The following is a 24347-nucleotide window of genomic DNA, read 5'->3' on the forward strand; positions in this document are numbered from 1 at the left end:
CTGCCACAAAGTATTATCACCAGTTGCTGCTACTCCATCTATCCATCCATCCATCCCGGATGGAACCTCAACACTGGCTGCTGCTGTAGTCTATCCAAGAGACTGTCACTCCCGTACCACTGGAGGTACCTGACACAGCACCATTCTTTCCGAGTAGCACCCGGCCTCACACCTGCAGCATAACACCCTCACCATCAGGGGCTCTGGAGAAAACCACATATAGGGTCGTAGTTAAGCCCCTCTGGGTTTTCTGTGTGCTGTGGCCCAGTGGGTTCGCTAAAATCTCATCCTTATTTGAGTATTAAAATAGTTGAAAAATATCAACAATCTCAAGGTTACAAGTCCGTCTCCAGAGATCTTGATGTTCCTTTGTCCATGGTACAGAACATAATCAAGAAGTTTACAACCCATGGTACTGTAGCTAATCTCCCTGGATGTGGACGGCAGAGCAAAATTGATGAAAGATTGCTTCACGAAGCCCCCAGAAAGTGATGGAAACAAAGCGCTGGAGAGTTCTGAAGTGGCAGCAATGAGTCCAGATCTAAATCCCATTGAACATTTGTGGAGAGATCTTAAAATTGCTGTTGGGAGAAGACACCTTCAAATATGAGAGACCTGGAGCAGTTTGCAAAAGAAAGTCCAAAAATCCAGGTGAGAGGAGGAAGAAGCTTTTTGATGGTTATAGGAGGTGATTGATTGCAGTTATTTATTCCAAAGGGTGTGCAACCAAATATTAAGTTGACGGTGCCAACAATTTTGTTCAGCTCATTTTGGGGGTTTTCTGTGAAATTCTGTCTAATTTGTCGTTGTTTGGTGTTGTTTCAATACAGACAAAGAAAATAAACATGTGTATAACAAAACGTGTAATTGCAATCATTTTCGGGGAGAAATACTTCATTATCTTGAACAATTTCAAGGATGCCAACACTTAAAAGGGTGGTTCACCCATATTTTTTGTTTTCTAGATCGATATTATATTGAGAAACAATGTTTCTCTCAAATACCTTATGTTGGCAATAGTGCCTGGAGAGGTGCTATTGCAAACCATTATTCCCCGCTTCGTGACCCTCGGGCTCCATGACCTCGGGGATCCGGTGACGTCACGTCAAGTTCCTGACACATCACATCCCTGCGGCCAGCCCCAGTCTTCCTGACTCACTGAGCTGTGGGCGGTGTTTCACCGCTTGTCACAGCTCAGCATGTCTCCTGCTTGCAGCGCTTTGCTGTGAGGGAGGAGGGAGCTGATGGGCTATGACGAGCGGTGAAACACCGCCCACAGCCCGTCACTCACGGACACTGCGGCCGCCCACGGTGTCAGGAACTTGACATGACGTCACTGGATCCCCGAGGTCATGGAGGCCGGGGGTCACGGAGTGGGGAACAGCGGTCTGCAATAGTGCCTCTCACAGGCACTATTGCCAACATAAGGTATTTGAGAGAAACATTGTTTCTCAATACAGTCATATGAAAAAGTTTGGGCACCCCTATTAATGTTAACCTCTTTTCTTTATAACAATTTGGGTTTTTTCAACAGCTATTTCAGTTTCATATATCTAATAACTGATGGACTGAGTAATATTTCTGGATTGAAATGAGGTTTATTGTACTAACAGAAAATGTGCAATCCGCATTTAAACTAAATTTGACCGGTGCATAAGTATGGGCACCCTTATCAAATTCTTGTTTTGAACACTCCTAACTACTTTTTACTGACTTACTAAAGCACTAAATTGGTTTTGTAACCTCATTGAGCTTTGAACTTCATAGGCAGGTTTATCCAATCATGAGAAAAGGTATTTAAGGTGGCCACTTGCAAGTTGTTCTCCTATTTGAATCTCCTATGAAGAGTGGCATCATGGGCTCCTCAAAACAACTCTCAAATGATCTGAAAACAAAGATTATTTAACATAGTTGTTCAGGGGAAGGATACAAAAAGTTGTCTCAGAGATTTAAACTGTCAGTTTCCACTGTGAGGAACATAGTAAGGAAATGGAAGAACACAGGTACAGTTCTTGTTAAGCCCAGAAGTGGCAGGCCAAGAAAAATATCAGAAAGGCAGAGCAGAAGAATGGTGAGAACAGTCAAGGACAATCCACAGACCACCTCCAAAGACCTGCAGCATCATCTTGCTGCAGATGGTGTCAATGTGCATCGGTCACCAATACAGCGCACATTGCACAAGGAGAAGCTGTATGGGAGAGTGATGCGAAAGAAGCCGTTTCTGCAAGCACGCCATAAACAGAGTCGCCTGAGGTATGCAAAAGCACATTTGGACAAGCCAGTTACATTTTGGAAGAAGTTCCTGTGGACTGATGAAACAAAGATTGAGTTGTTTGGTCATACAAAAAGGCGTTATGCATGGAGGCAAAAAAACACGGCATTCCAAGAAAAGCACTTGCTACCCACAGTAAAATTTGGTGGAGGTTCCATCATGCTTTGGGGCTGTGTGGCCAATGCCGGCACTGGGAATCTTGTTAAAGTTGAGGGTCGCATGGATTCAACTCAGTATCAGCAGATTCTTGACAATAATGTGCAAGAATCAGTGACGAAGTTGAAGTTATGCAGGGGATGGATATTTCAGCAAGACAATGATCCAAAACACCGCTCCAAATCTACTCAGGCATTCATGCAGAGGAACAATTACAATGTTCTGGAATGGCCATCCCAGTCCCCAGACCTGAATATCATTGAAAATCTGTGGGATGATGTGAAGCGTGCTGTCCATGCTCGGCGACCATCAAACTTAACTGAACTGGAATTGTTTTGTAAACAGGAATGGTCAAAAATACCTTCATCCAGGATCCAGGAACTCATTAAAAGCTACAGGAAGCGACTACAGGCTGTGATTTTTGCAAAACGAGGAACTGCAAAATATTAATGTCACTTTTATGTTGAGGTGCCCATACTTTTGCACCTGTCAAATTTAGTTTAAATGCGGATTGCACATTTTCTGTTAGTACAATAAACCTCATTTCAATCCGGAAATATTACTCAGTCCATCAGTTATTAGATATATGAAACTGAAATAGCAAAAACCCAAATTGTTATAAAGAAAAAAGGTTAACATTAATAGGGGTGCCCAAACGTTATCATATGACTGTATAATATCGATCTGGACAATAAAAAATATGGGTGAACCACCCCTTTAACTGTATGCATTTACCCTGAAATCCAATGGTTTTTTTTACTCTTCTAGAGCCCTCTTGCGTTATGCATTGGTTCCTTTTTCTCTTGATTTAGGAACCTATTTCTAATAACCAATATAATTTTTCGATACTTACATTTCAGCTGCAGTTTTCTATCTTTTCCTTAAATCGCCTGATATTCAGTTACAGAGATTTTTTTCCATTTTCAAACTGCACTTCATTACTACAGTGCGGAGCGTGAGAGGCAGCCTGGATTTACAGCACTGGGCCCCAGGGAAGTCTTTATTTTTGAGGTCTGTAAAGTCAATGCATCTCTCTGTAAACCATCGTCCACATCAGGACTTGCACTTTTATTATTGGATTAAGCCTAGGGCTTTTGCTATCACATCTATTTCCTCGGGAAGCTCTAGAAAGTACTATCAATATGTGAGGAGTGAATTCTGCAACAGTTTATCCTAAGTAATTATGTAAATCAGCCTGCTGAATGGAGTTTCAATGACTTCAGCAGAAATGTACTTTCTATTTCAGTCTGAATTATAAATGACTCCACATTATTATCCCAGCAGTTTTAGGACACGCGGTAATGTAAGGTGTGAAAAATATGTTTTGCTGTGGTATAAAGTCTGTATTTCTTCTCGTCTCCAAGATTCTTCTACAGGAGGTGACTGGCCCACATTTAAAACTAATTAAAAAAACACCAGAAACTTGGGAGAGTAAATGAAATGAATACATTACCAATATAGAAAATGAAGGTTTGCTTAGCGCCTCGAGGCGTTATGCTATCATGTTGATGGGCATAGGTCTGGCAGACAAGACCTTTGCGATGCTCAAAATCAGTGCAGTCCTATAGAAAATGAATGCAGCGGAAGCAACACATGTGCACCTCTACTCCATTCAGGATGGACCTACAGAACTCTGTTTTTGGCATTGTTGGGCATCCCCAGGACAACCCAATGGATTAACCCAATAAAGGGAATCTGTGACAGATTTTTTTCTATGTAAGCTGGTGTCAGGGATGTGCTAGGATAGCAGGGGAGACTTGAACTGGCATTCACACTGGGATACTGTCATGTCCCCACCGCAGTCCACTCCTGCGACTTCTGCTCCGACCACCAGACAACGCCATGTTCCCACCATGGATAGTGCTGGTGATGGGAGAGGAGTTGGTGCCCGTGGTACTGCGGAGCACAGGCTCCGCTCATCCACTAGGCTGAGTTTCCCTGGAACCTGCAGTACCACTGGCTGACTGTAGGTGGTGTGTGTCTTCCAGCTGAAGTTGCCAACATTCACTTGCAGCCAATGGGAAGACACCACACCCTTCTTATTCCCACTCCTGTCACATGACCACTGCCAGAGATAGTTCTGTACTCCTGGCTCATGTGCTGTTTGTATTTTGATTCCTGTGCGCTGACCTTTGCTTGTTGTTTGACTACCCTCCTGCCTGTCATTTTTGTACCTTGCTGCCAGTTCTGGATTTGACCTCTGCTTTGTCTCCTCACTACGCCCTTGCCTGCCGATTCTGTTCCTGTTTAGCATCTCCTGGTTTTTTACCCTGCCTGACGACCACGGACTACAGCCTACCACAGGTAGTGATCTCTGGGGCTCTGTGTAATTCCAAATCCCTGTAGAGGGGTTAAAGGGTTGCAGAGTTCTTGGGGTCCTGCTTTGTGAGTGGCTTTTCTCTAGATTCCCCTTACAGCCAGTTTGAGTCTGTGGCTCCAATCAGGCATTACAGATACCTGCTCTGACCCTTCTACCAGAGGTAGGCTTGATGGTAGCCAGATCTGGGCCCCCAGCATGTCCCTGTCTGCTCACCAGGCACTGACCAAACTCCACCATACCCCTAAGCCTGTGGGGCAGGAAACACCGAAATAATCCTCTCTTCCCAAAAGACATGGACAGGGGGTTGAACAGAAACTCGCTCACACTGCAAACAACTACATAGGACTTACAATAAAGACACAGGAAGGAATTATTATTATTATTTATTATCATTATTATTACTATTATTATTTATTATAGTGCCATTTATTCCATGGCACTTTAGAAGTGAAAAGGGTATACATAAAAACAAGTACAACAATCATTAACATTACAAATAGACTGGTATGGGAGGAGAGAGGACCCTGCCCGTGAGGGCTCACAATCTAAAGGGAATGGGTGAGGGTACAATAGATGAGGACTGGACTGAGGGTTATTGTAGGTTGTAGGCTTGTTGGAAGAGATGGGTCTTCAAGTTCAGGAATCAACTATAGGGAGGACGGAAGGTACAACAGGGACTCTTCCACAAAACACAAGCAGCAGATCGCAAGTCACCAAAGAGGATCGCCAAGGACACCAGATATTCGCAAGAGCATAAACAGATGCCATCTCCTTACAAAGTCCCCAGCCTTTAATAGGGAGAGACCAGCTGGCTGGTAATCAGTCAGCAACCTGGCTCTCAGAGAATTAACTCCTACACGGCTGGGAGCAGTGGACACAACTCAGCCAATGCCCGGTTGAGCTGAACACAAAACAGAAATCAGATTACCTGTTGGACTCTGCAATGTGAACAGGATTTGACACCGTTGCTGTCATCCGCGAGTGTAGATCCGGAGAGTGCGTGACATGAAGACAGCATACTGCACAGGTTAACACATATAATTCAGGGATGCCTGTCTTGTCAAGGTCTGATCTGTTGTTTTTTTGCTATGTTTGTTTAGCCAGCATGACTTATCATTGCTCGGACTACAATGTCACACAGGACTTATCATTGCGTGGACTATAATGTCATGCGCACAGCAGTCATGCACAACCCCTCCACTGATTGATACCTCACAGTCAAAGTGCCATCTCGATAGAGACCCTGGAGTGGGCAAGGTCAGCTCTCTCAGCTCTACTACATGGCTAAATCTAAAAATTCTGATTGTGTCAGAACAGCTGCAACCAGTAATCTAAGTGATACATCGTTAGATTCAGTGTCTCTTTGCCTACATTATGCTGCTTTCAGATGAGGTAGCAAAAACCTACTGACAGATAGCCTTTAAGGCGGGCTTTGCACGTTGCGACATCGCAAGCCGATGCTGCGATGTCGCACGCGATAGTCCCCGCCCCCGTCGCAGGTACGATATCTTGTGATAGCTGGCGTAGCCAAAATTATCGCTACACCTGCTTCACATGCACTCACCTGCCCTGCGACCGTCGCTCTGGCCGGCGGCCCGCCTCCTTCCTAAGGGGGCGGGTCGTGTGGCGTCATAGCGACGTCACACGGCAGGCGGCCAATAGCGGCGGAGGGGCGGAGATGAGCAGGATGTAAACATCCCACCCACCTCCTTTCTTCTTATTGCAGCCGGGAGGCAGGTAGGAGATGTTCCTCGCTCCTGCGGCTTCTCACACAGCGATGTGTGCTGCCGCAGGAACGAGAAACTACATCGTACCTGTCTCTGCACGGGCATTATGGAAATGTCGGAGAGTACACCGATGATACGATAACGACGCTTTTGCGCTCGTTAATCGTATCATCTAGGATTTACACACTACGATGTCGAAAGTGACGCCGGATGTGTGTCACTTTCGATTTGACCCCACCGACATTGCACGTGCGATGTTGCAACGTGCAAAGCCACCCTAAGAACTGAAATATTTTAAATTTTACCCCTTCACAGTAGCCACCAAATTCCACCTACCCACCTCACTCACTTGAATGGAGCATTTATTTCAGTCTCCTGTACTTTCAGTGCCCAAAGATGCTGCCGTATAAGGGAAAAAGCCAAAGGATCTTCTTCCCTATCATTCTCAGGAATTGCAGAAGTCCCATAGTTCAGATCACCATGAGTTGTAATGGTATAATAATGATGTACCCTTTCTTACCTCTCCTCTTGGCTCAAGGGTCAAGATATCTCAAAAAATGTGGCACAAGATGATCAACTATGCAAAAAAATAAAATTAAGTAGTGCTACCCTACCTTCTTCCTCTTTTCCCCACTCCTCCACTATCCCAAGTCTATCCTCTTTTTTATTCTTTAAAATGAATGTTGATATTTAGTGATGATTGAATATACTCAGAACTATTCATTACTTGCGTGAATATTAAGGTATTTGCGATATCCGTTACTCATCAAGTATTTTATTATTTACCTCATGAGTTTCGAGTCCCTTCCACATGTTTAGCGCCTGATTTTCCGCCAATAAACATATGAGGATTGTTGCCAATCACAGTAGCCATAGCCAGCTTTGCAGTGAAAAAAACCCAAAAATGACGTGCATCATTAAAGCAGGAAAAAATAAATTTACTGAAATTCATTAAAGTTCATGAATGTGACTCTCCCCCGCCCACTTTCTGTATCTGTAACAGTGTCTGTGATTGGTTGCAGTCCTGCTTCTTTCGCCCACCCTCTGTGCTGGCTTCCGTGATTGGTTGCCCTCACACTAGCTGTCTGGGTTCCCGAAGTGGAGTGTAAAAATAAATAATTGGAAAAAATGGCATAGGGTCCCTTGTATTTTGATACCGAGTGCAGATAAAGCAGACAGCTAAAAGCTTCAGCCCCAGCTGCATGTGTTATCTTGGCTGTTTATGAAAATATGAGGGACCCCATGTATTATTTTAAATTGTTTAAAAAAATAATTTAAACAAAATGTTGTAAGGTCCCCCCAATGTTGATACCCAGCCAAGATAAAGCGGACTTCTGGGGGCTGGTATTCTCAGGCTGGGGAGACCCCTTTTTTTGGGCTCTCCCTAGCCTAAAAATAGCAGCCCCCAGCCACCCCGTAATTGGCCCCTCCATTTTATGTGCCAATTCCGTCATTTTACCCAGCTTATCCTGATTGCCATGGAGCGGTGGCAATTGGGGTAAGATAAGGGGTTAATGACAGCTGTGATTTGTCAAAAAAAATCACAGCTTTCGAGTACAGCTCCGATCCCATTCTAAAATAACCTTTTTTGGGCAGGATTACCTAAACCCTGCCCTCTTTTCATCCTGGGTGCCCTAAATTTGCCAGGATTGTCTTTGAAAATTTAGGACAGGCTCAGCAAATTCAGGACAGTTGGTTGGTCTACAATTATAGATGCTACCTCTGCACCTCATTGCACCCTGAATGTGTTATCAACAGGTTTCATTGATACTAGATCATTTTTCCTTTCATATTTTGACCTTGAAAAATTAGAGCCCCATTAGAGCTGGCTTTTTGCTTAACAAGTTGCAGTTTTGAATGACACCATTTGCTTTACTATACAATGTAGCTGAAAAAAATTCAAACTGCAATGAAAAGGTGATAATCGTGCATTACCACTGTTAACTTTTTGGGCTTCATTTTTATGGTATCATTGTATGGTGAAAATTATCTGGAAACATGATTTTCTATGTCATTATGATTATAGCGATACCAAGCCTGTATTTTGCGTAATATTTACATATTTTTTCATTGATGATGCTGTGTCAGTGCTTGTTGTTTGTGTGGTGGGCACATACAATGTTTTGAGAAAAAGAAAAAAAAGGGGTAATTTGAATTTTTAAATATTTATTTTTTTTAGAAAACTTTCTACTCTCCTTAGAGGGCATGAACCTGTGATCATCCGTTTAATCTATTTACTGAAAAAACGTAATATTGAAGTATATAGTGAAAATCTGAGTCTACTATAGAGCTCCCCCTTTGTTTGACCTTTACATGAGTATAAAGATAACATTGATAGGAGTCTTCACAAGGCCCTTGGCTGCCAAAATAACCCACTGGTGCACCGTAATTGATCCTAAAGGAGTGACAACAGCATCTAAATTTAAAAAAAGTTGTGGGCTCCACCCTATTTTTGATTGCCACCCAAGGTAAAGCAGATAGCTAGAGGTTGATATTATCAGGCTGGGAAGGCTCATGGTTATTGGGCCCTTCCCAGCCTAAAAATATCAGCCCACAGCCGCCTCAGAATTGGCGCACCACATTAGATGCGCCAATTTTTGCATTTCCCTTTGGCTCTTCCCGATTGCCCTGGTCGTTTGCCAATTTGGGTAATATATTTTGGAGATGATGTCAGCTGTGAATTGTTTGATGACATCAAGCCCATGGGTTAGTTTTGGAGAGGCATCTGATACTAACCCAGTAAGTGTAGAGTTAAAAACACACAGACACACACACACACACACACACACACACACACACAAAAAATAGTTTATTTGAATAAATACTTCCCCACACTATCCCTTATTGACCAATTTATTAAAAACCCCATGAAGATCCACATGCATTGTGCAGTCATCCCACAACAGCCTCCCAATCTATACTCCAATCTATGGAACCTTGTTCAGAGAACTAGGCTCCATATGTCACTTCCGGGCCATGTCAGACCCGGAATTTCTCATGCATGGTGATGTCACTGCATGTACGAAATTTCAGATCTGGCACTGACCTAGCGTGACATTTGAAGTCACTCCCGGTCAGTGGAAATTTCTCACGCGCAGGGATGTTAGTAACTCAGTGACATCACCGTGCAAGAGAAATTCTTAGTCTGGCACTGCCCGGAAATGACCTATGGAGCTTTGTTCTCTGAACGAGGCTCCATACATTGGAGTATGGATTCCAGGGACATTGTGAACCACTACACAATGGATTATGTTAGATCTTCATGTTTGAATTTTTTTAAAATAAATTGATGAAAAAGGGATAGTGTGGGGAATCTTTATTCAAATAAAATATTTTTTCCTGTTTGTGTTTTTTTAACTTTACTCTTACTGGGTTAGCCATGGGGGTGTCTGACGATTCACAGCTAACATCAACCACAAAAAATATTACCCCGATTGCCAACACACCAGGGCAATCGGTTTTGAATGTTTCATTGTCAGTCCGTAAAAGTGGAGTAAGGCAATAAACCCTCCATATATGCCTCTAATACTTAACTATCCCTCCTCCACCAGCTATCCGTAAACTGAATGCCGGTAACTGTGGTTTAACTAATTAAAGGACAGTATGTGTTATGTCCCCACCGGAGTCCGCTCCATCGACTTCTGCTTCAATCACCAGGCGATGCTGTGTTTCTGTCATTGATAGTGCTGGTGGTAAGAGAGGATTCGATGCCAGTGGCGCTGGTGGGCGCAGGCTCTGCTCATCCACTGCGCTGGGTTTACCATGGGATCTGCAGTACCACTGGCTGACTGTAGGTGGCGTGTGTCTTCCAGCTGAAGTTACCATCATTCAGCTACAACCAATTGGAAGACACCGACCACACCCTTCTTATTCCCCCTCCTTTCTGCTGACCACTGCCAGAGATATTTCTGTATTCCTGGTTCCTGTTCTGTTTGTATAGTGACTGCTGTGCGCTCGCCTCTGCTTGTTTTCTGTCTACCCTCCTGTCTGTCAATTTTGAACCTTGCTGCCAGTCCCGGATTTGATCTCTGCTTTGTTTCCTCATTACGCCCTTGTCTGCCAATTCTGTTCATGTATTGAATTTCCTGGTTTTTGACCATGCTTGACTACCACGGACTACGGCCTATCACAAGTGATATCTCTGGGGCTCTGTTTAATTCCAATCCCTGTAGAGGGATTAAAGGGTTGCAGAGTTCTCGGGGTCCAGCTTTGTGAGCGGCTTTCCTCTAGCCTCCCTTCACAGCCAGTCTGAGTCTGTGGCTCCAGGCGGGCGTTACAGTATGTTGCCCTGAAAAAGACTTGTTTTTAGGTTGCAGCAGCAGTATATGTATAGAAAGAATATAAGGCAATAAACATTACCTATATGCTTGCTGTAATCCAAAACTATCCCTTTTCCAGCAGCTATCCCTACACTAAATGCAGGTAACAGCGGGCTGGGCTGGGGCCTGTGCGGCGGCGGTGACTCAGGCATTGCATTTGTTCATCCACGATACTCGATTAACGAGCATACCTGAGCCCCAAGATGTTCAACTGAATATCAAGTAATGCCAAGCATGCTTGCTCATCACTAGTCATGACCTAGTCTTGCATGGATGTATAGTCTTTTATTATATAAAAATAGTCAGTGGCACTTCTCTACTTATATTGGCTTATCTGGGAAATAAGGGCATTTTTCACAATATTCACCTTCAGGACGTGATTAATGTCTTTGTAAAGTGTTGGTAATAATCTCTACATAAATAAGCAAAAACTTTGCAATGAGCAAATGAAAGTAATCAGCTCCTCCATAAAAGCGTAACAATATATAAAACAAATTGTGCCGCGCCACAGTTTTATCAACAAAAATTAATGTGTAATATCAATCTTTATCGCTGTCTCATGACAAAATAATGCAAACTTTATGTAATTATGCCCGAAAGCGAATCACATGGTGTGTTATACGAGCATGCAAGCAAGGGTACATATTTTATCAGTTTTAAAGCTCAAATAACAAAGCAATAATAACACTCAAACTTTTTTCAATATGCAATATGTATAACATTAAAACCACAGACGGGAAATGATTAACATTTATTATATCATGCCAATGATCCCTGTCATCGTGGACAACTTGGTTTGGAGCATCTCCGAAATGGAAGGTCTGCTGAAGGTTCCCAATATGCAGTGGTTAGTACCTGCGGATAGTGGTCCAAGAGAGGACAACTTTGGAACAGATGACACAGTCATGGGTGCTCACGTTTCACTGATGTGCATGGTAGGAAATGACTGGCCCATCTGGTCCAATCTATGGAAGAGCTACTGTAGCACTAACTGCCAAATAAAACTTCTATAGGCGATAATAGAAAAGTGCCACAATGAACAGAGCATCACTGCTTGCTATATATACAGTAGGACTGTGTAATCAGAGATGGTTAAGATGATCCCTTTTCCACTGCCGAAAGCATCAACAATGATCATGTGAGCTCTAGCACTGGAATATGGAGCATTGGAAGAAGGCATTCTGGTCTGGTAGATCACCCTTTGTTCTACCCAATATGGATAGCTGGGCACATGTGCATCAGTTACCCAGAGAAGAGAATGGGAAGAAGACAAGCTGGAAGAAGCAGTCTGATATGACAATGTTCTGCTTGGAAACCTGGGATCATGTAGAATGTTCGGGTGCATGTGCGTCATTTACCCTGGGAATAAGACAAGCCAGAAGAGCCAATGTGACAAGACAATATTCTGGTAGGAAACCTGGGTCCTGGCATTGCGTAGATAGCCGGGTCTATGTACATCAGTTACCGGGTTAAAAGCATATACTATGAGAAGAAGATGGGACCTGGGAGCCACAATGTGATGTTGTAGACAATGTTCTACTAGAAAAGAATGGGCCCTTGACATTCATTGGCTGTGACACGTTCCAACCATCTAACATGTTAGGTTAGGTCATGAGTTGAACTTGATGGACCTAAGTCTACCTTCAACTTTAAACACTATAACTATAACATTATACAGACCACATACATCCTTTCTTGGCAAACTTATTCTCTACCGCAAGGGCCTCTTTCAGTAGGATATTTCTGCTCCCACAATGAAACCGGGAATGCTTGAAAAAACATGAAGAGGAGTTCAAGGTGATGATTTGGCCTCCAAATTCCCCAGATCAATAACTGATCATCCATGTGAGGTGATTGAAGAACAAGTGCAATCCATTATGGCCGCACCTCACAACTTAGAGGATATATAGGATCTTCTGATTTTTTGGAAGCAGATCTCACAGGACACCTTAAGGCTGTGTGCGCACGTTGCCGAATTTCATGCATTTACGCTGCGTATTGCACCGCAGCGTAAATGCATGCGACCTGCGTCCCCAGCACAATCTATGAAGATTGTGCATAATCCATGTGCACGTTGCATTTGAGAGCGCAGCGATTTGGATGCCAAAATTTTGTTCCAAATCGGTGCGTTCTAAAAAGCAACATGTCACTTATTCCGTGAGCTTTGGATGCAGCTCCTGCACTGTCTATGGGAGAGGCTGCATCCAGAGAGCATGAAATCGGCTTTTTTTCTGCAGAAATACTGCATTCATTATGCAGTGTTTCTGCTGCGATTTGAAGCGCACATGTGCTGTCAAATCCCTGCAGAAATTTCTGCAGGGACACGACGCAACGTGCGCACATAGGCTTAGATGTCTTCTGGAGTCTAGTCCTTGACGGGCAGAGCTGTTTTGACTGCACAAGTAAATCTACAAGTTATTAATTGTTCTGAATTTTAGAAAATTTATTGAGAAATAGTTAAAACTTACTTGAAAGGGTAAAGAAACTTTAGAAAGAAAGTTCACAATATAATGTTAAGAGAAATATAGTAATATGGTAGAATTCATTCATATTGTGGCCCTGATTCATCTAGACTAGTGTTTTCTATGTAGGTCTTGACAAATAGTGTGCTGCAGTAAAGGCCGCTTTATACTCTGTGATATCATGACCGGAATCGCTAGCATGGGAACCCGCCCCCATCGGTTGTGCGACACGGGCAAATCGCTGCCTGTGGCGCACAACATCGCGCGGACCCGTCACACTACTTACCTGCCCTGCGATGTCGCTGTGACTGGTGAACCGCCTCCTTTCTAAGGGGGCGGTTCGTTCAGTGTCACAGCGGCGTCACAGCGACGTCACAGCAGCGTCACTGAACCTCAGGAGGGGCGGAGATGAGCGGGACGAACATCCCGCCCACCTCCTTCCTTCCTCATTGCGGGCGGGAGGCAGGTAAGGAGAGGTTCCTCGTTCCTGCGGTGTCACACGGAGCGATGTGTGTTGCCGCAGGAACGACGAACTACATCGTTACTGTGTCGCGGGCGGGGAGGAGGGTGTCAGCACAGCGCTCACCCCCCTGTTTGGGTCCGGCTGCTGCTGCTCAGTGGTGGCTCGAGCGGTGGGCCGGATCCCGGGGGTTTCTCGAGCGGCGCTCCTCGCCCGTGAGTGAAAGGGGGTTGTTGGGTGTGGGGATTGTTTATTGTCCGTGACGCCACCCACGGTTGTGGTGATTTCACCACCGCTGCTCAATATGGGGATCCCGGGGATGGTGATGCGGAGCAGCCAGGTGTTGTGTTGCCCCTCCGTGGGTAGGGGTTGGTGATCCCGGGGCCCGGTGATGGCTTGGGAGGTGCAGGGCCTGGTGGGCGCAGGGACGCGGGGGCAGCGCTGTGCCTTGCGGCACTGTGGTACTCACTCAGCCTGAGACGTTGACACAGTTTTTACGGTAAACCAAACGGCTGGTAAGACGGTCCCACGGACGGCTGCACTTGCTCTCCCAGTAGGTGACGGTGATGTCCCTCTTCCTTGCACCTTTGTGTACTTGTTGGTTGCGATGGGTCCCCACCGGTAACCCGCTCCCCGGTTTCAAGCTGGACCGGAGGAGCTCTACTCTTTGCCCGCAGGCGCTGGCCCTAAGAAACTGGTGCCTTGGCGGTGGCGGTGTCTCTCTTACACTGGCTGGGCTGTTGCCTTCAATCGGGACTTGGTTGTTGGGGGATCTGCGTCCCCTTCACTGACGGATTCGGCAAATTCTGGCGACTCCAAGCCTTGCCGGGGTCCGAGAGGCCCCTGCCCTGGTGCTGACTGTCCTTCGGAACACTGCTCCAGACCGCCGGGCACACAGCCTACGGGGTCCTTCCAGGAACTTCCAAACGGTCCCCCTCCAGACAGTCACCGCCGTTGCTGACCTTGCTGACCTGTCCTGCACACAGCTGGACTACCTCAGGCTTTTGCACACTCCTTCTGTTCTGTCACCACTCTCGCTGTCCTCCTTTACTACCTTTCCTTCTTCACTTTCACTTAGCTGTTCCTTTTAGCCCTGTCTGGGCTACTCCTCCACTCCTTCCACTTCCTCCTCTCTGACTAGACTTCACCTCTAGACTGCCTGGTACTTCCCGCCTCCAGAGCTGTGATCTCCTCGGTGGGCGGAGCCAACCGCCTGGCCCACCCCCTGGTGTGAATCATCAGCCTCTGGAAGAAGGCAACAAGGATTTTTGGTTAGCTTTGGTGTTCCTACCTGGGATGTAGGGTGTGGTGGTGTGTGACCTGTGTCCCCTGGCTTGCCCAGGGCGACACAACTGCAGCAGCAAGGATATTCGAGAATGGACCCCCATGTCACCGATGAGCGATTTTGCACGTTTTTGCGACGATGCAAAATCGCTCATAGGTGTCACACGCAACAGCATCGCTAAAGCGACCGGATGTACGTCACAAATACCGTGACCCCAACGAGATCGCTTGAGCGATGGCGCAACGTGTAAAGCGGCCTTTAGACATGACAAATTCATTCACAGGCATGCATCTCCAAATACATTTGACACATTTTTCATTTTTTGTGCACCCTCGCCAGCAATGTACGTTGGAATTTCTGACCCTTTTTTAAAAAATTGTCAGCCATACTTCAACTCTTCTCACATTGCGGGGCCTGGCACTAACTGGCATAAAACGCCAATATTTTTGAGCAATTTTGAGTTGCGGAAAACGTTTGCAACATTTCAAAAAGTTTTTTTTTTTTACAGAAGAAAACTGACAAAATCTGCTTGATGAATTCATCAAGCAGATTTTGTCAGTTTTCTTCTATAAAAAAAAAAAAAAAGTGGAACTTCATAATTAGTTTTCTATATTACACTGGACAAAAATATAAACACAACCCTTCTTTTTGTTCCAATTATTCATGAGCTAAACTCTAAGGCGGGCTTTGCACGTTGCGACATCGGTGACAATGTGTTACCGATGCTGCAGCAATAGTCCCGCCCCCGTCGCACGTGCGATATCTAGTGAAAGCTGCCGTAGCGATTATTATCGCTACGGCAGCTTCACACGCACATACCTGCCGTGTGACGTCCCTCTGGCCGGCGACCCGCCTCCTTCCTTAGGGGGGCGGGTCGTGCGGCGTCACAGTGACGTCACACGGCAGGCAGCCAATTGAAGCTGAGGGGCGGAGATGAGCAGGATGTAAACATCCCGCCCACCTCCTTCCTTCTCATTGCAGTCGGGAGGCAGGTAAGGAGATGTTCCTCGCTCCTGCGGCTTCACACACAGCGATGTGTGCTGCCGCAGGAGCGAGGAACAACATCGCACCTGTCGCACCATCGGCATTATGGAAATGTCGGAGGCTGCAGCGATGATACGATAACGACGCTTTTGCGCTCGTTCATCGTATCAAAAAGGTTTTACACGTTGCGATATCGACTGTGACGCCGGATGTGCGTCACTTTCGATTTGACCCCATCGACATCGCACGTGCAATGTCGCAATGTGCAAAGCCGCCCTAAGATCTAAGACTTTTTCTATGTGCACAAAAGGAATTTTTCTCTCAAATATTGTTCAAAAATTTGTCTAATTCTTCTTCTTTGCCGAGATAATCCATCCACCTCACAGGTGTGGTAAAGCAAGATGCCGATTAGACAGCATGATTATTGCACAGGTGTGCCTTAGGCTGGCCAACATGATTATTGCACAGGTGTGCCTTAGGCTGGCCAACATGATTATTGCACAGGTGTGCCTTAGGCTGGCCACAATAAAAGACCACTTTAAAATATGCCGTTTTATCACACAGCACAATGTCCCAGATGTGAGTTTTGTTGTAGAGTGCAATTGACATGCTGACTGCAGAAATGCCCACCAGAGCTGTTGCTCATGAATTGAATGTTTACAGTATATTCAAGTGTATGTTGATACTGTATTTTTGTTCAATATAAATTTAGTGTTTTTGATCTTTGGAAATTCCTTAATAGTTTGCAGTTCTGTAACATTCAAAGGATTATTTGATTTTCTAGTTTAGGGAATACTTATAATCTTAAAACCATACTTATATTAACTATATTCTTATATCCAGGCTGATGGTAAACTAGACATTGCCTGGATAACATTTATTAGTTTCCAAGAAGTCCCATAAGTAAACTTAATCCCCCCTAAAATTATTTATGATGTGCAGCCTAATTCAGACGTGTGAAGGTCATGGTCAAGAATGGACCGCAACTGCTCCGAACTCCACGGCCTCAATGGCCCTGATGAGGCTTTTAAGATCAAGTCAGTAGAGCCGCAATCAGTCCAGAAGACGCGGTCCTTATCCAGACCATGACATATGGATATTTGCATTCGATCTTAGGTGATGTTATTTCAAAAATGATCTACAGTTATGTGTGGGAACTACTGTATTTTTCATATTATAAGACTCACTTTTCCTCCTAAAAAATTGGGAGGGAAATGAGGGGTGCATCTTAACCCTAGAACGCGCAACCATAGAAATCTACCATAGAAAACATGTAACCTAGCAGGCCTGCGAGGCACCAGGTATACATTCTAGGGTTAAAATCCAAAAGCACCTTGCAGGGAGGTTCTGGAGAGGGGTCGCAAGAAGCAAGCGCTGTGCTGGGGCCTGTGCGGAGGCAGTGATCTGTGCTGTGGCCTGTGCGGCGGCGGGCTGGGCTGGGGCCTCTGCAGCGGAGGCTGGCTGAGAGCCTGAGGCATCCTGAAAATGCCGGTAGTGCTTTTTTCAAATAATGGCGCCCGGAGGCGCAGGTGCGCAGCTGGAGCTCTCGGCACAAGATCTCATCTGCGCACGTGCTGCCTCCGGCCTGTTGGTCTCCCAGCAGCGGACTTAAAAAGGTGGCGCATGCGCAGATGAGATATCTGCTTATCATTGAGCCAATAGCTCAATCTGCACACACGCCGACTCTGGGTGCCATTACTTTGAAGCCCGCAGCGCCAACAGTTTCTGAAAGTTGCCTACCTCACAGCATCTGGGACACCCGCCGCACGCACCACCCACAGCATCGCCCTGCTTCTGCCTCCTGTGACCTCGCTCCACCATCGCTGCCACCCCCTTCCTAGTAAGAGACCACTGGATTGTAAGACAGATCCCATTTTTTTTACCTTTTTTTTTCCTCTAATTTTGGGGTGCGTATTATAATCTGGTGCATCTTATATACCAAAAAATACGGTAAATGGAAATATGATTTGGACTTTTTGTTTTTATTTGACTACTGCATATTTGTCTTGCACGATTTAGATTTTTTACTTGGTTTCAGGACAAATCTGTAATATATTGCTTAATATTACAGGTATATAAGCAGAAAACTGAGCTTAAAGAACCAGTTGGGGAAAAAACAAAGCAGGTTTTTAGTTGTCAGGTTGTTCATGGTTTAGTCTTTAGAATCTAGCAAATCAATAATCTGGCACGTTACCAAAACAAATTGATTCCAGCTTTAAGCCTTTCTCATATATGGACATAATTATATGTCCTGCACTGGTGTGAAGGGGGCTCAGGAGCTGAGCTCTCGCCACACGTGAGTGATGTCGGCTATCTGTCTGAGGCCGGTGTCACACTTGCGATTGCCTCGCGTGTATCTCGCTCGAGTCTCGCGTTGTATCACCCAACACGGACTCACACTCTCCTCACAGTCTCCTCACAGGAGCGGGTCGGTGGCATGCATCTCTATGCTGCTGAGACGTTCCTGTGAGGAGAGTGTGAGTCCGTGTCGGGTGATGCAATGCGAGACTCGAGCGAGATACATGCGAGGCACTCGCAAGTGTCACACAGGCCTAACTGGCATCTGTCTCTATCAGACGCAGCTGGAGATGAATTATATCAAACAGAAGAAAAAGAGTTGCTGTATATAGGGATCAACCAATGCGATTTTGTTCAATTCAAAAAAATATTTTTATTGGTACAAAATTTATGTGGATGTGGAGCCCCGCATTACCTTCTGGTGCAGGTCTCCACGGGCTTGGAAATCTTCTGGTCACAGGTAGGTTAACTTCAATGGGGGATTCGTGACACCACTCTCGGTATTTGCGGTTAGGGGAGTGACCGCCACTGCAGTTTAGGGAGCACTTGGGGTTGATGGTAGGTGCAGTTAGATGTTGTAGTCTCCCGAGAGTGAGGCTGGCCCTAGGGCCTGGTGTAAGTGTGTAGTACCACAGGTATATAAAGGAAATCAATGTACCAGGCTCACCGATTAAGCAAGGTAAAACACCGGCTATCCAAAAGCATCCAAGATAAATCACCAGGTTATATTACCACCTGCTAGAGGTCCAAATTTAAAGCAGTGTAAGGTCCCAGGATCGGTGTAAGTATGGCATGTTGCCCCACGCGTATCGCCACAGAGAATGTGGCTTCCTCAAGGGCCCTTCAACAATGGTGCTGTCAGATAGAATGCTATACTTTTAAGTACAATATGGTTTAAGGTTTGCAGTAACGGATGACACATATGTTCTGCATCCTAACCTGGATTTATTATTGTATGGTACATCTAGTATAGTTGTATTTGGGATTTTGGTGTCAGGTTCCTGACATGGAACTTTGTATTGGGGTGTTCGTTGATTATTCATATTTTAAATGTTTTTAACCCTTTCACTGTCTTGTGTGGATTCTATGTATGCATAAATTTTGTACCAATAAAAATATTTTTCTGAATTGAACAAAATCGCATTGGTTACACTATATACAGCAACTCTTTTTCTTCTGTTTGAATTAGTCCCAATTTTGCTGATGGTGATCGCAATAGGGGAAAGGTGCCCCCTTATTCTATAAATGGAGATGAATTATGGTTGCAGCTATTAACCATTTAAGTGCTGCTGTAAGTTTCTGACAACGGCATTTGAATGAGACTGTAATTTACTCTATGGCCCCGATTCATCATTTTGAGGATTTTATAAGTCACTATTTGTGTATGGTGGTATTTGCTGATATTTTTTGCACTAAATTCATCAAAGTAGTGCACACATTTTTCAGGAATTTGGTGCAAACAAAAAATGAATTTTCTTTCACCCATTAGTTATTCTTGTGACTTTTTGAGGAAAAGGTCTCATCTTTTCCAAACTATCATAAAAATGTGACTTTTGAAAAAAAAAAATGCAGAAAAGCACACCAGAAAGGGAACTAGAGTAGAATGGCAGCAAAATTTGAGACTTTTTAAAAAGTTGCAAGTGATGAATCAACCAAAAACATCTAGAATCACTAAACTCCGACTACAACGTAAAAAGAAAAAAAACAATAAAAACCAGCCTGGGTGAGCACATTTAAAAAAATGCTTTAAAAAGGTGCAAACAGAATATAGAATAATGACTTAAGTGCAAACAATTGAAATAAAAGCGAAAACTAGACAAAAAACAGGCTCAAAGCCAATGATGAATTGGGGCCTACATACTGCAATAATTGTAGTAGTGCAGTATATAGTATAGGTGATTGGAAAAATTATTGATTTTGATTCCTATGTACCTTAAGCAACTTATATTTCCCCTTAAAAATTAATAAAAAATTTGAAAGAAAAAAGAAAATTGCAGGTTCAAGTCCTCCAAGAGGACTAGCAAATAAAGTAAAAAAGACTAAAGAATTCAAATGTAAAAATTTGAATCACTCATGCCATTGCTAAAAACTAAGAAAATAAATAAAATAAAAAATAATAATTTCCACTATCACCATAGAAAAAACAAGCTCTCATTCAGCTACATTGACGGTTCTTGACAAATAACAACACTTACCCCAATTTTTTAGAAGAAAAATTAAATAAAAAATAAAAAAAATGTAAGTTTGTCCTTACCATAATTGTACGGATCTGGATAATTTTGCTTCAAAGTCATTTGTACAGTATAGTGAATGTTGAAAAATAATGGCGTAATTGCATAATTTTTCAGGACATTATACAGTATAACTGAAAGTGTTAATGGCTAAAATAAGATGAACATTTTTATTTTTGATGTTGAGAAGACATGAATTGGCATTTCATGGAGACCTCAGCTGACCACATTTGCTTGATAATGGGAGACATATACCAACCTACCAACAATTTAGTCATTCCCATTGGTTCCCCCCAAAAAAAGAAGGTATAGTACATACAACTGCATAAAATGACTCCACTAATTATTGTGGTCTCTCTATACATTTGCAGCAGACTGTGTTGCGCTTATTCTCTCACAGCCGGATGCACATATGAAGGAAAGCTTCCTCTGCCCATCACTCATTGAACTGATAGAAATATGATCATTATCTCTCTAATTGGTGCCGAGTCTAATAATTGCTTATGCTGGAGCAAATCTAATTATAAGAACATGTATGTCTCTTCAATTTCAGATTAGAAATCATCTCATGTGTAAATATGTTACTCTCTTGTACTCTATTATGACCCTCGTTTTTCGGAATATCACAGAGAGTGTAGTAATGAAAACTTCTTAAAGGAGACCTATCCAAATTTGCGATAATAACTAAATTTACAGATCTGATATTTGCATTCTTGCCAAAGTGTCCTCCATCACAACAGTTTGTGTACTGGTAGTTCAGTGTTATCATAGAGACAATGATTGTAGGCAGGAGTGTAACGAGAGCTGTCGCAAAAATTGCAGCTGGGACCAGATCCGGCAGGGTTAGGGGCCTAGCGCCCGCCCTGCAGAGAAGCAGCTGGCTCCTCTCTATGAGAGAGGAGCTGCGCTGTTCAGTGGCAGATCACTATGGGGCCCATGAATCAGGGGGACCCAGTGCCAGTGCCACCCATGGGTCCTCGCCAGATTGTAGGGTTCCAAAGAGATGAGCAAAATTCAAAGTCCCCAAATCGCATAGATTTTCCGGGGAAATTCGAGTTGGGGAAAAGTTATTCTCTGTAAATTAAATGTCCCTTATTATGTTCTGGGGTCTCCAGAACACTGAGCATAATAAATGTGAAATGTAGAAAATAAAAAATTAATTATACTAACCTCACTACTCAGCCCTCCAGGCCGGTGCTCATCACATTTTATCACTGCTACGAGGACTGAATTCCCAACCTTCTTCACACTACGCCAGGATTTCTGTCTCTGAAGAAGCCCGGAAAGTTTCTGCAAAAGCTCACATAAGCTCATGATGACATGGCGTCATGGAGTGCACTTATAAATCTGAAGTCCCGAAATAGGGTGAAAAGGCCATGAGATTCAGTGCTTGGTGGCAGTGATAAGAAGACAGAAGCAGTGTGGACTGAAGATATGGGTTGGTGGGGACAGAAGATGTGTGGACTGATGATATGGAATGGTGAAGTCAGGAGCAGTGTGGACTGAAGATATGAGGTGGTGGGGATAGAAGCAGTGTAGACTGAAGATATGAGGTGGTGGGGTCAGAAGCAGTGTAGACTGAAGATATGAGGTGGTGGGGTCAGAAGCAGTGTAGACTGAAGATATGAGGTGGTGGGGTCAGAAGCAGTGTAGACTGAAGATATGAGGTGGTGGGGTCAGAAGCAGTGTAGACTGAAGATATGAGGTGGTGGGGTCAGAAGCAGTGTAGACTGAAGATATGAGGTGGTGGGGTCAGAAGCAGTGTAGACTGAAGATATTTGGTGGTGGGGATAGAAGCAGTGTAGACTGAAGATATGAGGTGGTGGGGTTAGAAGCAGTGTAGACTGAAGATATGAGGTGGTGGGGTCAGAAGCAGTGTAGACTGAAGATATGAGGTGGTGGGGTCAGAAGCAGTGTAGACTGAAGATATGAGGTGGTGGGGTCAGAAGCAGTGTAGACTGAAGATATGAGGTGGTGGGGTCAGAAGCAGTGTATACTGAAGATATGAGGTGGTGGGGTCAGAAGCAGTGTAGACTGAAGATATGAGGTGGTGGGGTCAGAAGCAGTGTAGACTGAAGATATGAGGTGGTGGGGTCAGAAGCAGTGTAGACTGAAGATATGAGGTGGTGGGGTCAGAAGCAGTGTAGACTGAAGATATGAGGTGGTGGGGTCAGAAGCAGTGTAGACTGAAGATATGAGGTGGTGGGGTCAGAAGCAGTGTAGACTGAAGATATGAGGTGGTGGGGATAGAAGCAGTGTAGACTGAAGATATGAGGTGGTGGGGTCAGAAGCAGTGTAGACTGAAGATATGAGGTGGTGGGGTCAGAAGCAGTGTAGACTGAAGATATGAGGTGGTGGGGTCAGAAGCAGTGTAGACTGAAGATATGAGGTGGTGGGGTCAGAAGCAGTGTAGACTGAAGATATGAGGTGGTGGGGTCAGAAGCAGTGTAGACTGAAGATATGAGGTGGTGGGGTCAGAAGCAGTGTAGACTGAAGATATGAGGTGGTGGGGTCAGAAGCAGTGTAGACTGAAGATATATGGTGTGGGGATAGAAACTCTGTACACTGAAGATATGAGGTGGTGGGGTCAGAAGCAGTGTAGACTGAAGATATATGGTGTGGGGATAGAAACTGTGTACACTGAAGATATGAGGTGGTGGGGTCAGAAGCAGTGTAGACTGAAGATATAAGGTGGTGGGGACAGAAGCAGTGTAGACTGAAGATATATGGTGTGGGGATAGAAACTGTGTACACTGAAGATATGAGGTGGTGGGGTCAGAAGCAGTGTAGACTGAAGATATATGGTGTGGGGATAGAAACTGTGTACACTGAAGATATGAGGTGGTGGGGTCAGAAGCAGTGTAGGCTCAAGATATATGGTGTGGGGATAGAATCTGTGCACACTGAAGATATGAGGTGGTGGGGACAGAAGCAGTGTAGACTGAAGATATAAGGTGGTGGGGACAGAAGCAGTGTGGACTGAAGATGTGGGGTGATAGGGACGGAAGGCCCTACTTTAAAAATACTCTTAAAAGGTGGCTCCATCTCAGTGAGGGTACATTGGATTCAGTACCTGCAGCCAGGCATTCTTTCTCGTTTCAATCATAATACAATTCATCAGCTTGATCCCAAAGAACGGGTTGGTCATAAACCTTTATTCATAAAAGTTGAATCTTAATTTCAATTGACAACCTATGTTTTTAATGTTGCTGCTATTTTTGAATGATTGCAAGAAGCTGCAGCATTCCAAAATATTTGACTGCGGCAATTAACACGTGCCAGCAGGGGGGCCGCACTCTTTTGACCTCTCATTGGTGCGCCCACAATGCAAACGTGGGACACTGATGGGTTGTCATGACATCCAGGGGTCAGCTAATGGCCCTTGTGCCTGCCATAACAGTACTGCTATGTCTGTCATCACAGTACTCATGTGAAAACCAGCCCATGGCTGGCATTCACAGGAGACTGTGATTTCTTCTATATACAACAATGCTTTGGCGTTGCTGTATATAAAACAAGTAATCAGACTATTGCAGATTCAAGACCCCAGAGGGGACTATTAAAGACAGTGAAAAGGTTAAAATTAAATTATTTTAAAAAACTAAATAAAAGTTCTAATCATCCCCCTTTTGCCACATTAAAAATTAAGAAATTAAAAATATATATATATATTATGTATACTGTATATACATTGTATGTATACACAATTGCTGCATTCGAAAAAGTATGATATATCAAAATATAAAATAAATTAATGCAGCATATTGAGGAAAAATAAATAAAAATGCTGGAGTTGGCATTTTTCCGCCACCGCAATATGAGAAAAAAATGAC

The sequence above is a fragment of the Anomaloglossus baeobatrachus genome, chromosome 6 (assembly GCF_048569485.1).
Source record: "Anomaloglossus baeobatrachus isolate aAnoBae1 chromosome 6, aAnoBae1.hap1, whole genome shotgun sequence".
Classification (NCBI taxonomy): Eukaryota; Metazoa; Chordata; class Amphibia; order Anura; family Aromobatidae; genus Anomaloglossus; species Anomaloglossus baeobatrachus.